This window comes from Xenopus tropicalis, chromosome 5 (assembly GCF_000004195.4).
Source record: "Xenopus tropicalis strain Nigerian chromosome 5, UCB_Xtro_10.0, whole genome shotgun sequence".
Classification (NCBI taxonomy): Eukaryota; Metazoa; Chordata; class Amphibia; order Anura; family Pipidae; genus Xenopus; species Xenopus tropicalis.
Window position 1 is genome coordinate 10236340 of NC_030681.2, and position 27515 is coordinate 10263854.

Below are 27515 nucleotides of genomic sequence, written 5' to 3' on the forward strand. Positions count from 1 at the left end.
TGCCCATCTATCCATCTATCTATCTCTCTATCTGCTCATCTGTCCATCTATCCATCTATCCACCTACTATCTCTCTATCTGCTCATCTGTCCATCTATCCATCTATCCACCTACTATCTCTCTATCTGCCCATCTGCCCATCTATCCATCTATCTATCTCTCTATCTGCTCATCTGTCCATCTATCCATCTATCCACCTACTATCTCTCTATCTGCTCATCTGCCCATCTATCCAATCTATCCATCTATCTATCTCTCTATCTGCTCATCTGTCCATCTATCCACCTACTATCTCTCTATCTGCTCATCTGCCCATCTATCCAATCTATCCATCTATCTATCTCTCTATCTGCTCATCTGCCCATCTATCCATCTATCTATCTCTCTATCTGCTCATCTGTCCATCTATCCATCTATCCACCTACTATCTCTCTATCTGCCCATCTGCCCATCTATCCATCTGCCCATCTATCCATCTATCTCTCTATCTGCTCATCTGCCCATCTATCCATCCATCTGCCCAATCTATCTATCTATCTATCTATCTATCTATCTATCTATCTATCTATCTATCTATCTATCTATCTCTCTCTCTCTCTCTCTCTACCTCTCTATCTGTTCATCTGTCCATCTATCCATTTATCTAGTTTATCAATCTATCTATCCAATCTATCCATCTTATCTATATCTAAAAATACAGAGGGATACCAGTGCCAAGAAGGGAAGGTATGGGGGCCGTATAACTGAGCCATAACCTTTACATGAACCATATATGGGGGCGACTCTTGTTCTTTTTAGAATGAAACCCCATCCCCAGTGCTATTATGCTGAGACTCCAGAGCAGCTCTGTGCATTGTCCCTATAATAATAATAATAATAATTATCTCATGCAGCCTGTACCTAAATAACAGCTGTCCCTTTCTCTCTCGCTATATTTGTGCACTTTTGTTTTATTCGGAGCGGGGCCCCGGGATTGTGTGCAACAAAAGCTGCTGTGTCTCCCAGTTTTATTGCCGCCAAGCTGCCGGGAACACGGTGCAGGCGCCTCTGCCATTCCCCATTCACACATATTTGATTTTTTTTCAGTCATTAAAATCTTTTCATACTCGTGCTGCTGGGACGAGAGATCTGGTAGCCTGACCCAGCCTTTATCTTTATGTGTTTGTACTGCACTCATGGGAGGAAAGGGATTGTGGGACAATGCGGGAGTTGAACCCCTGGGCACTTCCTGGATGTGCTGGATCTGCTCATTGTATGAACTTGGGGGGAGCAGATAGCGCTATCGTGTCCCAAAGAGCTTTCTTATCAGAATGAGACTGGAAAACAAACTTTGTTAGGATCAAAGTGTTTCAAGTGTTTCCTAATTGTGACATCAATCTCTTATACAGGAACCTAATCAAAACAAACAGGGTCTCTAATCCAGCTCTGGCAGGGTTGTTACAGGATAATTTGCCCTTTATATATATATATATTCATAAATATATATATATATATAACATAAATATACAGAATTTTACAGACACGGCACCTAAAGCAGTATAGGGGTTACAACCTTATGACAGTTAGGGGGAGATTTGGGGTGAGTGCTTATTTGTGCCCTGGGTACCCCTGGAACTATAGCGGGGTGACTGTTACCCCAATGTTTCTATATATCTGTAACCTTGTTATGGGCTAAGGGGGCCCAGCCTGAAGGCCAGTTAGGGGGGGATTTGGGTGAGTGCTTATTTGTGCCCTGGGTACCCCTGGAACTATAGCGGGGTGACTGTTACCCCAATGTTTCTATATATCTGTAACCTTGTTATGTGCTAAGGGGGCCCAGCCTGAAGGCCAGTTAGGGGGGGATTTGGGGTGAGTGTTTATTTGTGCCCTGGGTACCCCTGGAACTATAGCAGGGTGACTGTTACCCCAATGTTTCTATATATCTGTAACCTTGTTATGTGCTAAGGGGGCCCAGCCTGAAGACCAGTTAGGGGGGGATTTGGGGTGAGTGCTTATTTGTGCCCTGGGTACCCCTGGAACTATAGCAGGGTGACTGTTACCCCAATGTTTCTATATATCTGTAACCTTGTTATGGGCTAAGGGGGCCCAGCCTGAAGGCCAGTTAGGGGGGGATTTGGGGTGAGTGCTTATTTGTGCCCTGGGTACCCCTGGAACTATAGCAGGGTGACTGATACCCCAATGTTTCTATATATCTGTAACCTTGTTATGGGCTAAGGGGGCCCAGCCTGAAGGCCAGTTAGGGGGGGATTTGGGGTGAGTGCTTATTTGTGCCCTGGGTACCCCTGGAACTATAGCAGGGTGACTGTTACCCCAATGTTTCTATATATCTGTAACCTTGTTATGGGCTAAGGGGGCCCAGCCTGAAGGCCAGTTAGGGGGGGATTTGGGGTGAGTGCTTATTTGTGCCCTGGGTACCCCTGGAACTATAGCGGGGTGACTGTTACCCCAATGTTTCTATATATCTGTAACCTTGTTATGGGCTAAGGGGGCCCAGCCTGAAGGCCAGTTAGGGGGGGATTTGGGGTGAGTGCTTATTTGTGCCCTGGGTACCCCTGGAACTATAGCAGGGTGACTGTTACCCCAATGTTTCTATATATCTGTAACCTTGTTATGGGCTAAGGGGGCCCAGCCTGAAGGCCAGTTAGGGGGGGATTTGGGGTGAGTGCTTATTTGTGCCCTGGGTACCCCTGGAACTATAGCAGGGTGACTGTTACCCCAATGTTTCTATATATCTGTAACCTTGTTATGGGCTAAGGGGGCCCAGCCTGAAGGCCAGTTAGGGGGGATTTGGGGTGAGTGCTTATTTGTGCCCTGGGTACCGCTGGAACTATAGCAGGGTGACTGTTACCCCAATGTTTCTATATATCTGTAACCTTGTTATGGGCTAAGGGGGCCCAGCCTGAAGGCCAGTTAGGGGGGGATTTGGGGTGAGTGCTTATTTGTGCCCTGGGTACCCCTGGAACTATAGCGGGGTGACTGTTACCCCAATGTTTCTATATATCTGTAACCTTGTTATGGGCTAAGGGGGCCCAGCCTGAAGGCCAGTTAGGGCTCTGATCTCTAATATTATTTTCAAAACACAAGTACCAAAGTGTCGGCAGACGGCAGTTGTTATCGAGGTGAATGGACACTGCTGATATACAGTAACATCCGTCCAACAGGCAGTTAGAGCTGCTGCCAAGCCTTGTGACCAATCAATAATATCTGTATCTCTCAATGAAAATGTATGGATAAAAACTGGCAACTGCAAATCCTGGCTCCTCTGGGTGCACGGAAACCCCTTCCTATCTCCCTCCCCCAATATATAGTATTTCTGAAGCTGCTATCCAGCTGCCATGGCCTTACATTACACAGCCCCCGGAGATAAGAGGGAATACTTAATTAGTACAGATTTTGTAATAATTGCCACTATCAAAGTGAATCATTTTTCATAATAACAATAATTTCCAGGGTAGATAAGAAGACATTAGTGCTGGGAAGCAATGGGGGATTTATCTTGCAGGATGGGTAATGTATACGCTCCCCCCCACCATAGTCTGACTGGAAAGGAAAGTTCCATTGCTCTTTGTCACGGGGTGGGAGGAATGAATCAAACACAATTTTCCTATTGACCTGGGGTGGACGAGCTCAGTCCAGACTGATAAGTTGTATTTGTGAGATATGCTGCATCCAACCAATGCAATACAGGAGACATGTTGCATGATTATATAGTCACCCGTTTGCTCAATTATAACAACAGTTTTATTTTGAAGTCAAGTTGAGCTTCAGTACTTTAATGGTGAAGACACACAGAGCTACTAGTAGCAGCTACTTGTCACAGCTACTAAAACAGACAATGCTGATCATTTACTGACAATTGTCTCTACGTGTGTTTTAGCAGAGGCAATTCTCAGTATTGTCTATGGCAGGGGATTTTCTGGCGTTTAGTAGCTGTGACAAGTAGCTGCTACTAGTAGCTCTGTGTGTCTTCACCCTAAATAAGGCTGCTCAAAAAATATAGCATGCAACTGTGCCATACACTGATATTGGACTCATTGCTAGAACCTTGGACTGGAAAAAATGGTTAAACAAGTTTACAGCACAATTACAGCCATTAACAGTTATTTTAAGCATTTTCAAAAGAAAACTATACCCCCAAACAGTGTAGGTTTATATTGCATTATCCAGCTCCTATGTAAAACCCAACTTCATCTAAATAAACCATTTTCATTAAAAAATACCTTTCTATTAGTATGTGCCATTGGGTAATCCTAAATAGGAAACTGCCATTTTATGTACTAAGGGCCGCCCCCTGGGATCATAGGAGTCACAGTGCACACAAACAAGCCAAGGCACACATACATGCTAGGCCCCATCAGCCAATGAATGGGCAGCGTTCTGCCTTTTGCTCCCACACTACTTCCTGCTACAGTAAGAGCTGCATCACTTCCTGTCAGCTGATCTCTGAGGGGGCACACAGCCCATCACTAAATGGCGGCTCAAGGGAAAGGATGTAAAAGGGCAATATTTACTGATATATATATTCCAGTTTGGGGAGATTCTTTAATAGGCTATTTAATATGATGTAAACTGTCTGTTGGTTACGTATTCATTCTGGGGTTATAGTTACCCTTTAAATATTGGGGGGGGGGGCATTATGCACTGACTCCCTGTCCGGTGGAACATGGTTCCCAACACTTGGGAAAGGTTGTAAAATCAAAACTATTTACGCATGTTTATCCATCACTATCTATTTACCGTATATACTCGAGTATAAGCCGATCCGAATATAAGCCGAGGTACCTAATTTTACCTAAGAAAACTGGAAAAACTTATTGACTCGAGTATAAGCCTAGGGTGCAGCCACTACTGAAAGTTGGAGTGATATCCCCCCCCCCCCTCACCCCCAGCAGCCAATTAGCAGAACAATATGAAAGCATCAAGATAGCAGCTCCCAGTAGGTATCAGAATAGCACACAATAGTAAGAAATCCAAGTCCAGCTTGGGACTCCCCCAGTTACATGGGAGCAGGAGAAACAATAGGTTACCTCAAAGCAGTTCTAATGTGTAGCAATGCACTGAGACGGCTGCCTACACACCTATATTACAACCAAAAAAATAAATTTGTTGGTTCAAGAACACAATTTTAAATTATTTGCTATGTAAACAGTGTAATTTAGAACTAAAAGTATACCATACAAATCATGACAGTATTCCTTTAAAATTTGCTTGATATGTTGTGTATAAAAACCTCACTAATCAGTTCCCTGCAAGAAGACCCACTCTTGCTCATTCCTCCTTCTCCCTTTACATGGTGCACTATGAATACAGGTCCACAGAAAAACTCACAAGTGGGCGAATACTGTGGCTTCCTAGCATATTATTTCTTACCAGTGACAGGCACATCCAATGACCCAAGTATATTGATCCAAGTATATTGTATCCTGTTTAATGCGCCCCATAACGACGATGCATGTCTAACCAAACCCTATGAACGTGTTATTCATATTGTACTGAGCCGGAGTTAATAGCACTGCGTGAGTGCAGCAGCAGGTGCCCCTGTGTGCAATTAACTTGTGTGCCATTACCTACTTGTGAAAGGACTGTGTGAAGGTCATAAGCCAAGGATTCCCTGAAATGTTAGGCCTGTCTCATCTCTTCCCTGCCGATCCCTTACTGATACAGAGTTTATACCTTAACTAAGCAGCGGCGCGTCTCATAATGGATGCGACGGTATGGCGCTTGTGATGTAGCGCGTGTCACATCTCTTCCCTTGCAGATCCCTTACCGATGCAGTGACTGGGCGCATAACGGTAGCGCTGCTACGGCGCGTGTGATGTAGCGCTTGTCACAGGTGATCCCTTACCGATGCAGCGGCTGGGCTCTTAATGGTAGCGCGGTAGCGATGCTACGATGCGTATGATGCCTTGCATGTGCGCGTGCCCGTCTGCACACCCGTCTGTCCACTTAGGTGCGCACAAGGAGCGCATTGCATCAGTGAATCCATAGCCAACCCGAGTATAAGCCGAGGCTTACTTTTAAAGCACATTTTTAGTGCTCAAAAACTCGGCTTATACTCGAGTATATACGGTACTCCGTATCCTGCTTATTAAATGAAAGGGGATATGGGTAGATGATGGCTGAGCTTATGGGGCAGCAGGTAATAGGTGAGAGCAATGGTTCCACCTGCTGCTCATCTACAGGCACTGCAGCTGGAAATACCAAGCATCATGGCAGCTACTGGGACCAAAGAATCAGACAACATGGCGATCAAACAAACAACTTTGCTTATTTAGCTAAATACAAGCCAGTTAGCCAGATGCCAGTGACTGGAGAGTCAGGGTGCCTGATTGTCCTGCCCTCTAGATTATTAGCAGACTTAGTTATCTTAATTAACTCTCCCAGCATCCCCATGAGGGTCCCATACTGAGGTCAAACAGGGCAGATATCAAAGGAGCACAGGGGTAAAACTCAGCTGGGTGCCAACGTGTCTGGTTGTGGGGAATCAATATTTTAATCAGGGCCATCTTAGGAAATTGGCAAAAGGGCATTTGCCCAGGGCCCACATGCAAACCATTCATCTGGGACAACTTTTGGGTTGTTACATAGTTACATAGGGTTGAAAAAAGACCAGAGTCCATCAAGTTCAACCCTTCCAAGTAAACCCAGCACCCACAACCTATACTTACCTATCTATACACCCACATACATAAACTATATACAGGTATAGGACCAGTTATCCAGAATGCTCAGGACCAAGGGTATTCCATAATTTGGATCTCCATACCATGTCTACTAAAAATTCAATCAAACATTAAATAAACCCAACAGGATTGTTTTGCATCCAATAAGGATTATTTATATCTTAGTTGGGATCAATTACAAAGTACTGTAACTAAGATATAATTACCCCTTATTGGGGCAGAACAGCCCTATTGGGTTTATTTAATGGTTAAATGATTCCCTTTTCTCTGTAATAATAAAACAGTATCTGTACTTGATCCCAACTAAGATATAATTACCCCTTATTGGGGGAAGAACAGCCCTATTGGGTTTATTTAATGGTTAAATGATTCCCTTTTCTCTGTAATAATAAAACAGTACCTGTACTTGATCCCAACTAAGATATAATTACCCCTTATTGGGGCAGAACAGCCCTATTGGGTTTATTTCATGGTTAAATGATTCCCTTTTCTCTGTAATAATAAAACAGTACCTGTACTTGATCCCAACTAAGATATAATTACCCCTTATTGGGGCAGAACAGCCCTATTGGGTTTATTTAATGGTTAAATGATTCCCTTTTCTCTGTAATAATAAAACAGTACCTGTACTTGATCCCAACTAAGATATAATTACCCCTTATTGGGGCAGAACAGCCCTATTGGGTTTATTTCATTATTCTGTAACACCTATTTCAGCTCAATAGCTGCCTTCCCAGACTAGTACCAGTAGAACATGGGTTACACTGTACTCTCTCACCCAGAATGGGCCTTCGCTAAGTGGAAGAGGAAGGTGAGGGTGTTGTGCAACTACACCTCTCTTGCTGCTATGCAGAAAAATGAAACCAGAGGGCGCCAGAGGTTCTTGCAAATAACAAAGTAATAAGTGTTTATTAAACATCCACAGGGTTTACTCACAATACAGCTTCAGAGGCCATTGGTACATGCAACATATACCGAGTGTATATTCAGACTCACACTCTCCTGCGGGCAGACTGGCAGGAATCTCCCTTCACCTCTGCGACACACCCTGTAGTGGATCCCTCAGGGAATTCTCTATCCTGATTCCCTATTCACTTGGATCCCTACACTACAGGCAATGTGGCCTGGGAGAACTATCTCCAGAAAAACTGCAAATCCTATGCAGGAGCTCAATGCTGCTCATTCTAGCTCAACCCTAACTGCCTTACACCCCTAGAGTGTACTATAAAGGGAGCTACACCTGCCACTATCTAATGCCTCATTCACGGGGCCCTGTTCCCCGACTTCACTGGGCCTGGGCCCATGCCCTGGGCTCTCAGCACACACCCACCTTGTCCCTAAGGTGGAAGCAAACAACAGGAAGGTGCAACTCCTCTCCCAACACTATACCAAAGTCAGGCAGGATGTGGTCACTATACCTTCTAACCAATAGCACACATGTTAATGAACTCACTTAGATACATTCCCTTCTGCCCAGCAACTAAGGGAACTGAACCTGTAGGGATTTAAAGCCATAGGGGCCATTTAACCCTATGGGTCCCTACATTCACCCCTGGGAAAAACCCATTTCGTCCCGACAATGGGGTACAATATCAAACACATCACATTACCCACAGAATACCATAGTATCATATGACATCCTCTTCTGGTAGTCTCACCAGAGCACTACCGGGTAACAATGGTCACTGAAAAACAAGCAAGGCATTTCAAACATTGCAACATATCAACAGTGCAATCAATAACATTGGAGCAGAATGGGGTACCAGGCCTCCCCCCTATTCCAGTCCCTTTATCACCACTGACAGTCCTTCCAGAGCAAAAATCAGGGCAGACCTCAGTTCAGAGTCTTTGCTTTTCCCAACGGCTTGGAAGGGTCCCACCCAGCAGGGCATTTGGCAATGAGGGCATTTAGCAGCAAAATCCCGCAGCTCCCTGGTGACCTCCGCATTGCACTTCCCACAGCAAGGAACCATGACCCTCCTGCCTTCACTGTCAGACTTCTGTATAAATGTGCCTCGCCAGACATACCGCTTGCCACTATCAGGCTTTGTTCCAAACGTGCCGCGCCAGATGTATCTCTGGCCAATTTCAGTCACTGGCACTTCCCCTGTGGCACCACCGGAAACTCCAGCTGGAGTGTACTTTTCCTCCCAGCCATCCCAGCGGGCATCTGCCATTCTGCGTGGGTATGGGCTTACGGCCTTCCAATGCACACAGAGTCACTGGAAAGATACTCTCACAGTCCCACAGCTTATGTGGGTACAGAAACAGAATGCAGCAGTCTCCCCTCAGCAAGGATTAGAGATTATGCGCACACCCAGGTACAGAGCAATACCAGACATCCGTCTTCCTCGATTGCTTCCCACAAAATGGCGGCAATGACCTCACATCAGGGATCCTCCCTGGTCAACTCGCGCCAAAAATATTCACTCGCGCCAAAACATATGCACACGAGACTTAAATGACAGGCAGTAACTGCAGCCAATGGGAGTAACGGAAAAGAACCTCAGAACCCGAACCCACGGCCAATTACTTTGCGCCTTTCACGAAGTGACCAATCACCTTTCTCTCCTGCATCCAGCAGTGCCTGCGCTTGTCACAAAAATTTAAAGGAACATGCACCAGCAGCTTAACCTTCGAGCCCCACGCCTTTTGGGCGCCAAATGTAACACCTATTTCAGCTCAATAGCTGCCTTTCCGGACTAGTACCAGTAGAACATGGGTTACACTGTACTCTCTCACCCAGAATGGGCCTTCGCTAAGTGGAAGAGGAAGGTGAGGGTGTTGTGCAACTACACCTCTCTTGCTGCTATGCAGGAAAATGAAACCAGAGGGCGCCAGAGGTTCTTGCAAATAACAAAGTAATAAGTGTTTATTGAACATCCACAGGGTTTACTTACAATACAGCTTCAGAGGCCATTGGTACATGCAACACATACCGAGTGTATATTCAGACTCACACTCTCCTGCGGGCAGACTGGCAGGAATCTCCCTTCACCTCTGCGACACACCCTGTAGTGGATCCCTCAGGGAATTCTCTATCCTGATTCCCTATTCACTTGGATCCCTACACTACAGGCAATGTGGCCTGGGAGAACTATCTCCAGAAAAACTGCAAATCCTATGCAGGAGCTCAATGCTGCTCATTCTAGCTCAACCCTAACTGCCTTACACTCCTAGAGTGTACTATAAAGGGAGCTACACCTGCCACTATCTAATGCCTCATTCACGGGGCCCTGTTCCCTGACTTCAACTGGGCCTGGGCCCATGCCCTGGGCTCTCAGCACACATCCACCTTGTCCCTAAGGTGGAAGCAAACAACAGGAAGGTGCCACTCCTCTCCCAACACTATACCAAAGTCAGGCAGGATGTGGTCACTATACCTTCTAACCAATAGCACACATGTTAATGAACTCACTTAGATACATTCCCTTCTGCCCAGCAACTAAGGGAACTGAACCTGTAGGGATTTAAAGCCATAGGGGCCATTTAACCCTATGGGTCCCTACAATTCATTACGGTAGGAAACCTTATCCGGAATACCCTTGGTCCCGTGCATTCTGGATAATGGGTCCTATACCTGTACTGCGCAGATTTTATCCTTATCCCACCAAAATTTTCTAACCTGGTCAAACGACTAAACGACTGCTACAAACAATACGGATCCTAAGGATCAGCTGTTTCCGCACTTTTCGGCTTTAGGTGTTGAACTCGAATGAAAACATTGACACGTATATATTCCTGATGATAATTTTGTTTTTATTTACTCCCCTAATAAGTGATTGTTGTACAAAGCAACACACAGACCCTTGCCTATCTCTTATTCATTATCTACCAAACTCTGTTTTCTACACTTATATCTAAGAAAGTTCTCCATGTTTCCCAGCAGCCCTGCTGGAGTTCTATTGCCCTGTCACTGATAAGATAACTGGGCTCATACTGACACTTGATAAAGGAGCTGACCCATTGGATTGGCAGTTTTAAAGCCCAGAGCTGTTGCCATATCTGTTTCCCTCTCACAGAGCAGACAGGAGATTAAGCTCAGTACAACAGTTACTTTGTGAGATACAGATAAATGCAGGGGTTTCAGCCGCTTATCTCTCCCATCATTTGCTGCTTGATCAGAGGCAACAAACTCAGGAAAAAGCTGAATGTTTGACGCTCTCCCGTAATTTGTGGGGCAAGTTGTGCCTGAAGGCCACAGCGGTTGGCACCATGAAGGCATCAGACCTGATTCCCACCTGGGGGCCCATTCATTAAAGCACAATTTTTCACCAATTAGAGTAACCACGATAACTTCTGAAGTGTAACAGTACAGTAAATGAGCTTTTGCCAATAAAATAAGGACTTTGCAGTGGGATTTATTCAAGTTTGTGTTGGCCCCAGAGTGATGCAGCTGCCAGTTTGCAGCAAAATGGGCATTTTTAATACAGTAATTTTCTGCAAGTATTGGCGTGTATGGCTAACATGGCGTGCGTTCATTCGCACGACTATTTATATGCGGCTACAAGTGATGTTTCGCCAGTCATGGATTCGCAGCGAATTTTTGGATGTACAGCAAATTTTTCCGCGGCAAATTTTTTCATGCGTTTCGCAAAACAATCTGCCAATGGCAAAACGCATAAAAAAATTTGCCACGCAAGAATTCACACAGGTGTCAAAAAAATTTTTTTGCCGTTTTGTGGATCTTTTGAAAGATTTGCTAATTTTTCACCAAAGCTAACCAGAACACATTTGCTCATCACTAGCAGTTACTATTTCTAAGCATCTACTATTTATATGCTACCATTTATATGCTACTATTTATATGATACCATTTATATGCTACTATTTATATGCTACCATTTATATGCTACTATTTATATGATACCATTTATATGCTACTATTTATATGCTACCATTTATATGCTACTATTTATATGCTACCATTTATATGCTACTATTTATATGATACCATTTATATGCTACTATTTATATGCTACCATTTATATCCTACTATTTATATGCTACCATTTATATGCTACTATTTATATGATACCATTTATATGCTACTATTTATATGCTACCATTTATATGCTACTATTTATATGCTACCATTTATATGCTACTATTTATATGCTACCATTTATATGCTACTATTTATATGCTACCATTTATATGCTACTATTTATATGATACCATTTATATGCTACTATTTATATGCTACCATTTATATCCTACTATTTATATGCTACCATTTATATGCTACTATTTATATGATACCATTTATATCCTACTATTTATATGCTACCATTTATATGCTACTATTTATATGCTACCATTTATATCCTACTATTTATATGCTACCATTTATATGCTACTATTTATATGATACCATTTATATGCTACTATTTATATGCTACCATTTATATGCTACTATTTATATGATACCATTTATATGCTACTATTTATATGCTACCATTTATATGCTACTATTTATATGATACCATTTATATGCTACTATTTATATGCTACCATTTATATGCTACTATTTATATGATACCATTTATATCCTACTATTTATATGCTACCATTTATATCCTACCATTTATATCCTACTATTTATATGCTACCATTTATATGCTACTATTTATATGCTACCATTTATATCCTACTATTTATATGCTACCATTTATATGCTACTATTTATATGATTCCATTTATATGCTACTATTTATATGCTACTATTTATATGCTACCATTTATATGTGGCTAATATTTATATACACTATTTCTAAGCTACTATTTATATCCGGTGACTAAATGTGAGCGTTATTTAGCGCATGTACCGGCAAATACCGCATTGAAATAGTCTTCGCGAGTTAAATAACACATGCAATATCGCGCCTAAAATAGTGCAAGTATGCTTATAGTGAATCGTGTGAAAAGTCGCGAAAATTAAGACGCGATAAAATTTTTACCGCACACTATAAATAGCGCACGTTATTTCGCACTTTAGTGAATCAGCCCCTGCAGCTCCAATTTGGCCAAAAGATAGTCATGATTACAGATGAGCGAATCTGTCCCGTTTCACCTCGCCATAAAATTCGCAAAACTGCAAGAAAACTCGCGAAACGGCAAAAAATTTTCAGTTATTTTTTTGTCGCCCACGCTTTTTGGCGGGACCACACCCAATTTTGATGCGGTCCCGTCCTTTTTTTACACGACCAAGCCCAATTTGACGCGCAAAATAAAAATTTGCATGCCGAATGGCGCAATGTGGAAATTCACTGCGAATCCATGCCTGGTGAAAAAATTCGCTCATCACTAGTCATGATACCAAAGCTTGAACGAATTCCGAAATGGTCATAGTCTTTGTGAAAAATACGACTTTTTCGTGGAATTTAACGAAAACCACGAAAAAGTCGTACTATTTTAACAATATTATCGCGGTCAATATGAAAAGTTCTAACAATTAGAAAAAATACAAATTTTTCTCATTCGTAGTCAATCGTGCTTTAATGAATGGGCCCCCTAGTGTTTGCTTGGGCAGATTTTGGGGTAGAAAAAGAGAGATTCTAGGTATATACTGGTTACACTTAGTAATTACAAACAAGAAGATGAGGTTTTGAGAATAAAAAGGTTTGACCAAACACCAATACTAATTCCGAGCCAATTAGGAGGCTAATCAGATTCCCACCTAGTGTTTGATTGGGCACAAAAGAGCTTACACTCTACAATACCAGGAGATGTATTTTTCCCATGCAGGTAAAAATAATAACTATATCTTCTTTGGAAGTAAAGCAAATATTTTATTTTCCCAAAAACTACACTTGACAGAATTGCACATTTTTCACTTTTAATCTGTCTGATTTGTGCCGTTTGCTCATAAATATCTATTGACCAATCAAAAACTTTCTTCTGCTCTGCAATGTCAGTTCTATATAACTGCAAGGCAACGTTAAACCATGAGAACCATTTTTCTTTCCCTTCTACTGATGTTTTAATTCCTTCCTAAAGCAGGAAAGCCCTCGGCCTAAATCCCTAATGATTCTGGCAAGTACTTGTCACTGGAAGAAATCCAGACCCAACGGCCTTTCCAATGGATGAGCTCTAAGAGATTGGTTTCCAGCAGTGTATACATTAGCCTTTTATTTTATTTACATAAAACAGCCATGTCCACATTTACAATCCCCCCCCATCAGATTTTGATCAGTTACCCACGGTTCTAAGGATATTTCATGTAATAGGCACCTGGGTAAGTGGCCAATCATCTCTATTGACATTCCCCTAAATATAATGTCACCCAGCAGTTATCAGAAACACGCTACTAAAATTGACATAAATGCACAAGTAAATATAAATGCAAAAATCCAAAACAGATATATATTTCTGGGCAGTACAGGGGTGCAGTGGTTATCGTTTCTGCCTTGCTCTTGGTTAGATTCCATTGAGTTTGTATGTTCTCCTTGTCTCTATGTTGGTACCTCCCAGATACTTCTGCTTCCCCAGCAAAAACATACAGGTCGGTTCATTGGCTCCTGACAAAACTGACCCTAGTGTGTGTGAATGTGATAGGGACCTTAGATTGTAAGCTCCACTGGGGCAGGGACTGATGGGAATGTGATAGGGACCTTAGATTGTAAGCTCACTGGGGCAGGGACTGATGGGAATGTGATTGGGACCTTAGATTGTAAGCTCACTGGGGCAGGGACTGATGGGAATGTGATAGGGACCTTAGATTGTAAGCTCACTGGGGCAGGGGCTGATGGGAATGGGATAGGGACCTTAGATTGTAAGCTCACTGGGGCAGGGACTGATGGGAATGTGACAGGGACCTTAGATTGTAAGCTCACTGGGGCAGGGACTGATGGGAATGGGATAGGGAACTTAGATTGTAAGCTCACTGGGGCAGGGACTGATGGGAATGTGATAGGGACCTTAGATTGTAAGCTCACTGGGGCAGGGACTGATGGGAATGTGATAGGGACCTTAGATTGTAAGCTCACTGGGGCAGGGGCTGATGGGAATGTGATAGGGACCTTAGATTGTAAGCTCATTGGGCAGGGGCTGATGGGAATGTGATAGGGACCTTAGATTGTAAGCTTACTGGGGCAGGGACTGATGGGAATGTGATAGGGACCTTAGATTGTAAGCTCACTGGGGCAGGGACTGATGGGAATGTGATAGGGACCTTAGATTGTAAGCTCACTGGGGCAGGGACTGATGGGAATGTGATAGAGACCTTAGATTGTAAGCTCACTGGGGCAGGGACTGATGAGAATGTGATAGGGACCTTAGATTGTAAGCTCACTGGGGCAGGGACTGATGGGAATGGGATAGGGACCTTAGACTGTAAGATCCACTGGGGCAGGGACTGATGAGAATGTGATAGGGACCTTAGATTGTAAGCTCACTGGGGCAGGGACTGATGGGAATGTGATAGGGGCCTTAGATTGTAAGCTCACTGGGGCAGGGACTGATGGGAATGTGATAGGGAACTTAGATTGTAAGCTCACTGGGGCAGGGACTGATGAGAATGTGATAGGGACCTTAGATTGTAAGCTCACTGGGGCAGGTACTGATGGGAATGGGATAGGGACCTTAGATTGTAAGATCCACTGGGGCAGGGACTGATGAGAATGTGATAGGGACCTTAGATTGTAAGCTCACTGGGGCAGGGACTGATGGGAATGGGATAGGGACCTTAGATTGTAAGCTCACTGGGGCAGGGACTGATGGGAATGGGATAGGGAACTTAGATTGTAAGCTCACTGGGGCAGGGACTGATGGGAATGTGATAGGGACCTTAGATTGTAAGCTCACTGGGGCAGGGACTGATGGGAATGTGATAGGGACCTTAGATTGTAAGCTCACTGGGGCAGGGACTGATGAGAATGTGATAGGGACCTTAGATTGTAAGCTCACTGGGGCAGGGACTGATGGGAATGGGATAGGGACCTTAGATTGTAAGATCCACTGGGGCAGGGACTGATGAGAATGTGATAGGGACCTTAGATTGTAAGCTCACTGGGGCAGGGACTGATGAGAATGTGATAGGGACCTTAGATTGTAAGCTCACTGGGGCAGGGACTGATGGGAATGGGATAGGGACCTTAGATTGTAAGATCCACTAGGACATGGACTGATCTTTATCATATGATTGTTATTATTATTATTATTATTATTAACATTTATTTATAAAGTGCCAACATATCCCGCAGCGCTGTACAATAAGTGGGTTCCATACATTGGACATACAGAGTAACATATAAAGCAATCAATAACCGATACAGGAGGTGAAGAGACCCCTGCCCAAAAGAGCTTACACTCTACAAGGCCCATATCATAGATAAGCATATCATGTTGATATTATAGATCATGTAGTATCAGTACCATTCACCCCTTCCCTATGAGTCCAAATGGCCTTTAATTGCTGCCCATTCCCTTTGATACACCAACCACCTGACAAACCTGGAATTCTATAGCACTGCTAATACTTGGGGGTTACTTAGCAAGAGCCCTCCCAGTGGTTTCAGAAAAATGGTCATCAGACTGAGCTATAACTGAGCTATAACTTTCTATTTCAGAGCGAAACCTGGCTGCCAGGACATGTATTGATTTTTTGTATACCAAATATTGGTGGCACCATTGGTGGCCACAGGTATCTTCTCCAAGTGTACCAAACTATGGTCCACGGTATCACACTAAGCCCTCCCTACTAGAGTCCCTACTACTTGATATGGGGAACTAGCCCCACTAAGCCTCCTTGGTGAAGCACAAAGCTGCTCTTAGTAGCTCCCACTATCTAACATTCCTAGAGTGTTTATAACAGGTTCTATCCTGCCATCTTTACCTTTTCCATGGGGTCCCTGATCTACAGCTTCACTAAGGCCTTGGTTACTTTACTACTTAATCTTTTTATTAAGGCCTTCTTTCTCAGTAGCATCCTCTACCTTCCTGGAGCAGAGCCTAAAGAGACAGAACCATAAGCCCCTTATTGGGACTAGGGAACAGGACTTACAATCACTATCCCTGGGCCTACTAGATCACATGCTTTCCCTGTGGCATAGATAGTATTCCCCAATAGTAGGGATTATAAACTCCATTTTCCTCTACAACTGGTTGCCCAGACAACAGGTGGAAGACTGGAAGTTGCTTATTAAAGGGCCTGACTATAGAAACAATTTAGAATTTTACTACTCATACCTCAAATATCAGAAAATACACATCACTGGATAAGTTGCCTCTATCTCTTTCATCTCTGAGTTTTAAGCAAACATTAAGTCCCTGGTTGGCAAGAAGAGAAGATGCTGACAGAGACTGGAGTGGGCTGACCAACCCTGACGTAGATTCCGGATGATCCCAGACTTGGAAGAAGAGGTGAAAGAATATTAAAAAAAAGATTAATTTACAGCCAAATTCAATATATTCTTTTCCAATGAGAAAAAAACCCCATCTCCTTGCCCCCCTCTCTGCCAATCATGTCTCTTTTTGTTGGTGACAGAATGTTCAATTGGCCATAATTGGATACAAATTAGAGATTTTGACCACAGCTCTTGAGAAGAAACAGAGAGAGGTATTTTTTTTTCTCCTCGCCACTTGATGTAGAAACTGCATAATTTTCTAGGAGGAAATCCATAAATTAACAACCCTCTCCATTTAAAGTATTATATAACATATCAAAGCGCTGACATGATATTCTTGGCTTGGGAAACTGCTGCGGAGAGCCCAAAGAAGTAGCGTTTCCAGTCAACTTCACCAAGGCCCGTCTTCGGCTGTTGACAATTTAATTTTCCACAGATGCAGTGTTGATGGGACATTACAGGGGTTTTATTTCAGCTAATTTGCCATTAATGTTATAGTTGGTTCCTTCTCAGACCCTGTTGGTCCTCGTGTTGCCAAAGGGGTTAATCTTTACAAGTCTCTCTCTTTTTTTTTAACAGATTCAGTCCAAGCCCACCTCTGTTTTTTGGAATCATAAAATTCCAGATGGGTGATCCTTAATGCCCTTATATATCCAAGAGAAACAAACAAAGGATAGAGGGATTAAGGGGAACACAACCCAGAGCAAACACCCGTGAAGAAACACAAATGGAAATAGTGGTGCTGTGTCTGGCAGAGAGATAAGTCTCTAACAGGGACTCATTCCAGTTCTCATTTCTTTTCTCTACCGACTTACGTCTAATGGGGACTGAAATGAGCACATTCCATTGCTGATTGCAAGCCTTCAGAGAGGTTATGGAGCAAATGATTCAGTATAGTGGTGCAAAGCCACCAATCAGAATCTTTCCTTCAGTGTGCAAGCTACCAGTGGCTTCCATGGGCTCTGAGACCAATACAAACCTTTTACTCCAAATCTCTTTATGTTTAAGGACATTTTCAGTGTTCGCGCTTTACCAAAAATGCCCTCGGCAATAACACAGTTCAGAAGCCATTAAACTGGGAAGTGCTTTATATTTAGTGCTTTGACCGTCTTCTGAGAAAGATGGTTCCTGCCCCATTGCATTTTGAAAGAAGAGGAGCAATCAAATCCAAAATAAACACATTCCGTTAGGTAAGCTCTTTTGGGCAGGGCCCTCTTCCCCTCTTGTATCGGTTACTGATTGCTTTATATGTTACTCCTTGTAGAGTGTAAGCTCTTTTGGGCAGGGCCCTCTTCCCCTCTTGTATCAGTTATTGATTGCTTTATATGTTACTCTGTATGTCCAATGTATGTAACCCACTTATTGTACAGCGCTGCGGAATATGTTGGCACGCTGGTGCATCCTTGCCTAATCCATTGTAGTTAAAATATACAGAAGTTTAGGATTTGGCAGTCTAAATACTAATATAAAGTTTGGCCCAACCCTACACTTACCATTATTATTAATATTCTGTTTTTTATAGAACCAACATATTCCACAAAGCTTTACACCCTTCCTATTACCTGCCCCAGTGGAGCTTACAGTCTGAAGGTGCCCATACACGGGCCGATTGTAGCTGCTGATATGGGTCCCTTAGACCAACTTGGCAGCTTATCGGCCCGTGTATGGGCACTACCAACGGGCCTGCCCGACCGACATCTGGCCTGAAATTGGCCAGATATCGATAGGATAGGTTAAAAGATTTATTCGGATCAGGGGCCGCATCAGCTCGTTGATGCGGTCCCCGAACCGACTGCGCCCATTGCTCCCTTTATAATTCAATCATTTGGCCCAAGGGCAAAACGATTGAATTAGCCTACATTTTCCCGTAGGTGGGGATATCGGGAGACGATCTGATTGCTTGGCGGCCTAGCAAAGCGAGCAGACTTTAACGTGTATGGCCACCATAAGTCCTTGTTACATACTACACTTGCTTTTAAGAAAGAGCCAAATAACCTGCCTGTTTATTTTTACTATAAAACTTGAGTATGGGGTAAACCCACACAGAATTGACATACAAACCTCTTGCAGATAGTGCCCCAGCTGGAATTGAACCTTGGTCCCCAGTACTGCAAGGCAGCAATGCTAATCATTGTACCACCATGCAGCCTATTGCTGCGCTCTAGGAAAGCCCCACAGTTTAGGCTGTGTAGTTTAACAACTGCTGGATTCATGTAATTTGGATTGGAGGAACAGCAAAAAATCATTAATATAGTGCTTTTCTCCATCAGGAGACCAGGAGATTAAGTGGCTTCTCCATAGTGACAAGGACTAACCTCAAGTCCTCCCCGATCAACAAGGCGACCAATATCCAAGACTTTTACCCATATCAGTCGTCTTGTCTCCCACCACACATGCACCCATTATCCTATAAAACTTTGTTTCGTGCAATAATATGGGTGCATGTAGGCCACCTGTAAGGTTTGATGATATCTATTCACCCTGTGGGATCTCTGATGATGCATTGTGAGGGCACTAGATACAGTGAGAAGTTTTGGTGGTCCCTGTGATTCAGAAGTGGAGCCCTGAGATACTGTGTTTCAACTGGAGGGAGCTGTAACTATTGAGCAATTTGGGAATTTTGTTGAACAAATTAATGTTTTCAGCACAAAAATCTATCCCAATGCTAAACATTCCCAGGGAGAAATAATAATATTTACAGACCTTCAAGAACAACATTTCCATTGCTTTCCTATAAGATATAATGGATTATACCATCTTCAAGCAGGCAATCAGTTTTAGGTGAAAATAATACATAAAAATGTATTGTAGAGGTGATACTTATTGTATTTTGGAGCGCTGAGGCGACTTTGTCTTTTTATTTATTATTTTTGCCACTGGCTAACATGGTAGCACAGTTTTGTCTTGAGTTTTAGGTGAAAAATCGTACAGATGCTTGTGATAAATACTGGGGCAAGTGGAAAATAAAGACGTGTACAAATTCAGACACAGCTATTTAGCAAAAACTGCATTTTTTTAATCTATTGACCATCACTAGATAGAACCCGTAAGATGTTATTTATGAATTGCTGGTGTCTAAAATGGACACAATGGAAAGAGCATATTGATGCAATTCATTAATCTTGCCATACACGCACCGATATTATCATACAAAACCTCGTTTCATGCCATATTGAGTGCTTGTATGGTGGATTGACAAGACGACCAATATAGCGTTTGATAGTTACATAGGGTTGAAAAAAGACCAGAGTCCATCAAGTTCAACCCATCCAAGTAAACCCAGCACACAACCTATACTTACCAATCTATACACTCACATACATAAACTATATATACAAACACTAATACTAACTGTAGATATTAGTATCACAATAGCCTTGGATATTCAGCTTGTTCAAGAACTGCCCTCACCGTGAGGAACCCCCTACCCAACATCCCCCGGCAGGGCATTCCCCAACCTCACTGCCCTCACCGTGAGGAACCCCCTACCCAACATCCCCCGGCAGGGCATTCCCCAACCCCCTCACTGCCCTCACCGTGAGGAACCCCCTACCCAACATCCTCCGGCAGGGCATTCCCCACCCCCCTCACTGCCCTCACCGTGAGGAACCCCCTACGCTGCTTCAAATGGAAGCTCCGTTCCTCTAATCTAAAGGGGGGGCCTCTGGTGTGTTGGTTGTTTTTATGGGAAAAAAGAACCCCCCTATCTGCCTATAATCCCCTCTAATGTACTTGTACAGAGTAATCATGTCCCCTCGCAACCCCAACCCTGACAGTCTAACCTCATAGTTTAACCCTTCCATCCCCTTTACCAGTTTAGTTGCAGTCTCTGCACTCTCTCCAGCTCATTAATATCCTTCTTAAGGACTGGAGCCCAAAACTGCCCCCCATACTCAAGGTGAGGCCTTACCAGGGACCTATAAAGGGGCAAATAGATTTACTTGTATTCATAAATGACCCATAATATCTGCTCAAGAGCTACTGTTCAATATTATTCTATAATTCATATGTGTGTTGGGTCAATGTGCATCCAAAAATTCTTGCGTAGGCAGAAACCAGGGGAAAGAGCAGGTCAGCAGAGTTGGTTTTGTTCCTTCCGCAAACACTTTTTTGTTTTTACTGTGTGTTTCTTTAGGCGCTTGGGTTAGAGAATCAGAACTCAAAAATGTGTAGCCTGGTCTTGGCATTAGCCAAATGTGGCAACGCTTGTATAATGGCCTAATGTTCCCCTCGTACATAAAAATGGCACATTAGTCAATGAAAGGGATTGGCTGGAACCACATTTTTGTGCTGATTTCATTTCTATGAAAACTATTTTATTCCTGGCATTTAGACATTATTTTCTGTATATTTCTTCATAAGGAGCGAGACTGGTCCTGACAATGAAAAACAAGGTCTACACCTATTATACATTATTTGTACAGTAGGAGTAAGTGCTATGAGTTAATTATGTACTAGTTAATAGCACTTTATCATTTCATGGAGCAAACTCCAAAATATTATCTGTTTTTTATCATGTACTAATAATCTCATACAATGGTCCCAGTTATCATTACGAGAATATCTACGCAGTCAACCCAAACACCAAGGAAAGTGTAAAATATAATGATTATATATACAGTATTATATCTGAGTTAAGGTTTCTTTACTGGCTTTCTGGAAACATGGGTGGGGAAATCAGGCTTATCCCAGAGAAGACTTAATGTTTAGAAATTAGAATTGGTAGAAGATGTAGTATGGCAACACCAGGGGGGCAAGAGGCTGGCTGCCTCTGATGGTAAAGCTGGTTATATCCAACCTAATATACAATTGGAAACTAGTGAGATCAGTTGGCATAGGTGTGGAAAGTAAAGGCCTGCATTGTGCAGCCCTATAACCCCAAACCTGAGATAGGTCAGCTTAGTTAGTCTAGTTTTTATCCTTGATCCATATGTTTATATGAATGGCCAAACTGATTTGGAGGTCACATAAAATACAAACTATCATCAGTTGGAAATTGACTTAATTATATGAAAAAGCTCTACATGGGGCCATCTTTGATCACTCCAAAATAATGGTTGCCAAGGGGCTTCTGTGCTCCGAAACGTTGCACGTTCACAATAAACTTGATCGGCCTTGATGCTTATTTTTCATTTGCCATCTTTGATCTTGCCTTGTAGAATGATGTACATTGACCAAGTAGCAGAGTCCAACTTTTCTGATCTTTGCTCAATGAAGACTGAGCTATGACCCCAGGCTTGAGCTAATTATATCAGCCTTGATGAAGGCGTTTGAGCCGAAAAGTTGGGGTATTCTTTCATCCAGAGTATCTGCCTTCATATCCTTTTGTTCAGTTTTTTCACTGGGTGGTATAAATTGTTTATTGATGGATATTATACTGTCTAAAATGCAATATATTGGCTGCATAATGATTTGTTAAATAAAAATGTTTTTTTTACTATACTACCTCCCTGGGAAAGTTATTTCCGGTGTGCAGGGTTTATCTGGGGATTTATTGGTATATATATATATATATAATCCTCTAATGGGGGGATTGTTGAAACCCTAGCACCTGGATATTTCATGTATTTATTATTTTTTGATTGTTTATAAAGGGCAAGAATATCTTAGCCCGGAGTGCCCTCCATTATTCTAAATTCTAATTATATCAGTCTACCTAGTTTTATATTTCAATATATCGGAATGGCCCAATTGACAATTTGGGGGGGTTACAAACACACATACAGACTGGCATAAGTTGGATATTGGCTCAGAAACTTTTTCACCTCAGACAGTGTTGGACTGAGATGCCAGGGGCCCACAAGAAAACCTTGGACCATAGGCCCACTTCCTAAACTATTATTCCCCCTCTCCTCCCTTAACGTCTTCATTATCCGAGTCTCTTTTCTCTATCCTTCCATCTCTTTTTCCCATACAGAAATAGGGAATGACCATGCAATTGGCCAAATAGTTAGAAGCAAGAAGGGCCCACTGACACCTGGGCCCACCGGGAGTTTTCCTGGTAACCTGGTGGGCCAGTCCGACACTGACTCAGAACCTTTTCATTGGAAGCGTATAGATGGTTTTGCCCTAGATTGACTACTGGAGTCAAGGTGAAAATGTTTAAGGGTACAGAGAGTAATAGGGGCCAAACGTTCTCCCAGTTCAGTAAGCTGCTGCAGCCAATGAGAAGCTTGCTTTCATTAGAATGACTGTACTGAACTAGCAAAAGCTATCTGCTGCCTGCTGTGGGTTACTTTTTTTTATATATATATTTATGACCCCCTTTGGCATATACTGGTTTCTAGATAATCAACGAGCTTCAAGCTAAAGACAACTAAGAAAACTCTTTGGTGCTTTCATGTTTACTCATTTACGTTATACATCAACTAGACTATTTTACTATTTATTGGGTTTACAAAGCTTGTTTCAACAGAAAATTGCTTTAGTGCACAATCTTAGAAAGATTTCCACTATCATTACGAATAAATGTTTATTATGGCTTTGGCCGCGCTATGGAAGGGAAAGTCTCGCCAGGCTATCCAATGCTAAACCCTAATTTTTATTGACTCGTAACTTTGTCAAAAAAGAACTCAGAATCTATATGAGAGCTGTATGGTTTTGTATTTAGTCCAGGACCGTGTTTTTCCAAAGTTTAAGAAATTCCAGAAGTTTACTCCACGGTTTTATCATATTTTTTATGCCACATGCAGTGGAAAAGGGATTGAAGGAAACGCAGCTAACCTTGGCCTTCATACAGGAGATGATCTAAGGAAAATAATGTTCAGGCTTCAATCTCTTTCAGATGATATAATGTTAAATCATTTTTACGGTTGCGGTGACATAATTCCACTGCGGGATGATCTATAACTGAAAATGGAGCGAATAAAATAGCCGAGGAGAATATATAACCCATGTCAAGAGAATCTTGGGTTGAAAAGGGATGATTTAAACCTGTACGTGTCTGCACAACAAAGATATATATGTGAGATTAAGCTGAAAATGAGGTTGCGGATAGTAATATCCTCAGATTTCGCTCCTGTGTGCCGAGGTCCTTCAATGTAAAGAAAATGAAAAGTTCATTTAGACTTCAATGGCAACAACCAGTCTAATGGTAGAGTAGATGTTCCTAAATTGCATTGAGGCCTCTCTTCTTGGGGAAAAAAGCAGTTGATGGGACGCTTAAGGTGGCCATACATATTGTAGCTGCCGATATGGGTCCCTTGGACTGATTCGGCAGCTTATCGGCCCGTGTATGGGAAACAACGACGGGCTTGCCTGAAATCGATCGGGCAGGTTAAAAAATTCTCTCTGATCGGGGACTGCATTGGCTCTTTGATGCGGTCCCTGAACCGACTGCGCCTATTCCAGTCATTATAATTCAATCATTTGGCCCCAAGGCCAAATGACCAAATTAGCTTGCCCGACCGACATCTGGCCTGAAATCAGCCAGATCTCGATCAGGCAGGTTAGAAAATCTAGTCAGATCGGGGACCGCATCAACGAGCCGATCTGACTAGATTTTCTAACCTGACCGACTTTTCCTATACCCGATGTTATAATTCGATCGTTTGGTCCCCTTCATTGCAAAGTGATTGTTTGGCCCTAGGGCTAAAGGATCATAATAGCACTATATCACCCACCCAAGGTGGACATATTGGGGGATATATTTGCTCATTTGGTCACCTTATCAAACATGCAAATCTTACCATGTATGGCCACCTTAAGCCTGGTTATAGATTGGAGGGCTACCGTTGTGTGGGGGCAACCGGGAGTCCTGTCAGAGGCCCATCTTAGCGTAGAGCTAGCTCAACTGAATTCTGTAAACACAGATGTTGGTGAGTGGGTGGGTTTGTACAAATTGGGGCATGTATGGGCACAAATGGACATGGTCTGGGGAGGATCAAAGGTGTGGTTTGTTTAGTTTTAATTGGGATCAAAGTCTACTTAGCAGGCATAGTCATAAGGCTCAATAACTTCTACCTGTTGCAGTAACTTGTGGCCTTGCCCTTACATAGCCACTGATTCTTTTGGTACAAACACAAGAACAGATACCCCATCAACAACAGATTGTAACAAGCATATAAATAATCAACACTCTAGCGCAGTGTTCCCCAACTCCTTGGATGTTGCTCCCAGTGGCCTCAAAGCAGGTGCAAATTTTGGTTGCACAAAAACCCATTATAATGCCAAATAGAGCCTTCTGTAGGCTGCCAGTCCACATAGGGGCTATTAAGTAGCCAATTAAAGCTCTTATTTCTACCCTCAGGAACCCTTTTCATGCTTGTGTTGCTCCCCAACACTTTTTCCATTTAACTGTGGCTCCCGGGTATAAAAGGTTGGGGATCCCTGCTCTAGCTAATCTAGAACGTAGTGAAGAACAGAACTTAAAAGGCTCATCATTTATGTTTTCCATCAAAATTGTTGCTATTGTTTTGAAACTGAGACATTATTATGAAAATGTGTATAATATTGAATTGAGACTTAAAAAAACATCTTTTTGTGCCGTTATTCTGATATCAGCCTTTTTTGGACAATGTTGCTGATGTGGCAAAATGTGAGATGCCGCTGCTAAGTAACCAACGTGTGTAGCACAAATGAAACGAGATCTCCCGTGTTCTATTCCCTTTGTGTCACACGTACGGTGATTAGAGGATATGGATATGTTACATTCGCTTCCAGCCCTGATAGTTCTAGGTAACCGCATTGCTCGGTACAGAGTCTCTCTCGGAACCTCGGCTGTGTGTAATGGGAAGCAGATGGGTTATTAAAGCTGCTGGGCAATACAACCTGCTCTTATATTCTAAAAAAAAACAGATTTTTGTTTGTGCAAAATCTATAAGATATAGTCACGGGCAAATTTTTGGAACTTTTTTTCAAATAATACATAATAACAACACTATGATATTTGTTTTCATAGAAACAACACAAAAAAAGCTGGAAAATGACTGTATCTTACCCTGTTCCATAAAGATATTCTAAAATGTACTGGAGAAACATGAATGGACTGTTCTGCCCCCAATAAGGGGTAATTATATCTTAGTTGGGATCAAGTACAGGTACTGTTTTATTATTACAGAGAAAAGGGAATCATTTAACCATTAAATAAACCCAATAGGGCTGTTCTGCCCCCAATAAGGGGTAATTATATCTTAGTTGGGATCAAGTACAGGTACTGTTTTATTATTACAGAGAAAAGGGAATCATTTAACCATTAAATAAACCCAATAGGGCTGTTCTGCCCCCCATAAGGGGTAATTATATCTTAGTTGGGATCAAGTACAGGTACTGTTTTATTATTACAGAGAAAAGGGAATCATTTAACCATTAAATAAACCCAATAGGGCTGTTCTGCCCCCAATAAGGGGTAATTATATCTTAGTTGGGATCAAGTACAGGTACTGTTTTATTATTACAGAGAAAAGGGAATCATTTAACCATGAAATAAACCCAATAGGGCTGTTCTGCCCCCAATAAGGGGTAATTATATCTTAGTTGGGATCAAGTACAGGTACTGTTTTATTATTACAGAGAAAAGGGAATTTCAGTTATTTCATTAAAGTGCAGTCTAATATTATAATTATATATGTTGATAATAATGTAACATATAATGATGGGTGAGACATGCTGGGAGCTGTAGTCCAGCAACATCAGTGTTGTATTCTTAGAGCAATTTTGAACAATAAAACTTTTACAAAACTTTCCCCCTAATCTCTCCAGCCAGTGACTGCTTTAAAATGCAAATAATCCTCCAATAAGAATCCCAGCTGATCTGTATAAATCTTCCTGTTCTCTGTTCCTGTAGTTGGAGTTGGGAGCAATAAGCACAGTTTCCCAGCACTGAACAAGTCTGTCCCTTTATCCCCATATCTGATTCCTGTGCCATATAATCACCTCCATAATGGCACAATCATCTCTCTATGTAAGATAACAGCAAGATGCCTGACATAGTGCTGGGATTCAGCATTCTCATTGGTCACTTCTTTTGCATTTATAATAAGGTTTTTCATCAGTAGAATTCTCATATTTTGCCTCCATAATTACATTTTTCAGCAACTTCTATAGCAAAACTAGGGGGCACAGTGGGACGGTGTTACGGTTGGGTTTACAACCCATTTAAGAGAAACTGGGGAGAGTTGTAGGGAATAGTGATGAGTGAATCTGTCCCATTTCGCTTCGCCGAAAAATTCACAAATCTTTCAAAAGATTCACGAAATGGCGAAAATGTCACACATCAAAAAAAATTGTCGCCCACGGCTATTCTTTTGTTGCATGGCTATTCTTTTGTCGCCTGCGGCTATTCTTTTGTCGCCCCAGCTATTCTTTTGTCGCATGGCTATTCTTTTGTCGCATGGCTATTCTTTTGTCGCATGGCTATTCTTGTGTCACCCCGGCTATTCTTTTGTTGCGCGGCTATTCTTTTGTCGCCCCGGCTATTCTTTTGTCACACGGCTATTCTTTTGTCGCCCCGGCTATTCTTTTGTCACACGGCTATTCTTTTGTCGCC